The following is a 2181-nucleotide window of genomic DNA, read 5'->3' as shown; positions in this document are numbered from 1 at the left end:
CGTATCACTCTTAGTATCTCTGTGGAAAATCAATATATTTAAATGCAGTTTGTTTTCAGTCATAAGTATGGAAATTCTGATTAAATAACATAATATTCGATTTTTTTTTTTAAATAATTCAAAAATTTTCAAAAAATTTTTTTAGGCAAATAAGTTTATTAAATTTCCAAGATAGCCATTTAGTTGATCATATTTTTTAAAACAATTCAAAAAAAAAAAATATTAAAATTTAATGAAAATCGCCCAAGTTGTGGCTAATTATTATTTTAAATTTTAACCGAAAATCAGCGTGATTGTAATAATTAATATGCGAATCGTATTTTGCTAATGCCGTATGCATAGGTAACATAACTATTATTCTTAGAAATTCAAAATAATAATTAGCTCTATCTTGAACAATTTTCATTCAATTTTAATATTTTTTTTTTATAACTGTTTTAAAAAATACGATCAAAAAAATGACTATCTTGGAAATTTAAAAAAATTATTTGTCTAAAAAAATTCTTTAATAGTTTTTGAATTTTTGAAAAAAAAAATCGAATACTATGCAATTCAATCTGAATTTCCATACTTATGACTGTAAAAAAAACTGTATTTAAATATATTGATTTTCCACGGAGATACTAAGGGTGATACGGGACTTCTGGGACATGCTGTATATATAATATGTCCTATACCTAGACTGACATACTGCCTCCGCTCAGAATCGTTTTTCTTATACAATGATATTATATCATATTGAATTCAAATTTAATACCAATCATTATACAGTTATCCACTGACCACTTGTAACCTACTATACAGCAGAGCGACATCCATTTGCCCACCATTTTTTGTAACTAATTTATAAAAAATAAAGAGTTGTTTTTAGAATAAAACTAGGTATTAGATAAATTATATTTTGATAACGCTCAAAAATTACCAAAAATATGTGACTCACTGATTGAATATTGGTTATTTGTATTTTCTAAAAAATGTTTGTAGATGGGTGGGTGGTCCTCAGAATTATCCTCAGAAGACAGAAATACATATTTATTTGAGGACAGCCGCCACTGAACGGTTATATTATCTCTCCCCATTACCTACTAAATGTTTCGACTTCAAATAAAAAATATTATTTCAGTGTAATATTTAAAGTCCGTAGGCACCTAACATTTTTAACTGACAAGTATATGTACAAATATAATTGAAATATTAACATTTCGTTAAATTTATGAATTCGTAAAAACTTTACTAAAATATCGATTAACTATTATCAATTTCTATAGATGTCTATTGAGTAGGTATTGAATTTTCTATTATTAAATACCTATGTATAATAATATGAACTTAATCTAATCAGTATTAACTTCGTTAATGTATAATTTAAATACGACCCTGGAAAGTACGACGAACGATCTATGTAACATGGGTATATCTAGTAACATGATAATGAATCTAGATAAATAATCGACAATTTCGACATTTTTGTAAGAAAAATAATTCGTGATTTTGTCAACATGCGATGTAGGTACATAATAATTATTATATAGCGGAGCCAAACCCATAAACCTATAACTACTTTATTGAAATTTGAAGGATACAGTGGCGCCGAAACCATGTATTAGGTGTGGCGACCGCCACACCTATTTTAGGGGGTGGGTGTAGCCCCCCTAAAATTGGTGGGTAATCGTAATCCTAAGTATAATAATATATTGTACAAATATACAAATATAAAAAGATGACTTCCTAGTGTGTTGTAGCGTGCAGTGTGTACGTGTGGTGACTCTAGAAATAGCCAATAACTAACTAATAATTTAATGAATAGTGTTTTCATTAATAAATAAATTCTAGTATTTATAAACAATGGTATTGTGAAAATGTCAAAAACCTTAAATTCTAACTCATAAATAAATAACCGTACAAACTTTATACTTTAACAACATTTTTATATAATACATGAGCATTTTCTTTACAAGATATTTCCTAAAAGAGATACAAAATATATTTACTCTTTTTGAGCTTTAAAAATTTTTATTTTTAAATTTCGTCGATGAATAATTTTTTCTCTCAGTCAAGTTGAACACAGATCCACAATACATTTAATAGGTACGCGTCTAAAGTTAAAACTTTAACAACATTTATTAAAATTGCGAACCTAACTTTTAGAAAAGAAAAGTTTACCAAAAAATCACATTCATT

This window comes from Acyrthosiphon pisum, chromosome A1, assembly GCF_005508785.2.
Source record: "Acyrthosiphon pisum isolate AL4f chromosome A1, pea_aphid_22Mar2018_4r6ur, whole genome shotgun sequence".
NCBI classification, from domain to species: domain Eukaryota; kingdom Metazoa; phylum Arthropoda; class Insecta; order Hemiptera; family Aphididae; genus Acyrthosiphon; species Acyrthosiphon pisum.
The sequence above is the reverse complement of the archived record's forward strand: the minus strand, read 5'-3'. Positions refer to the sequence as shown.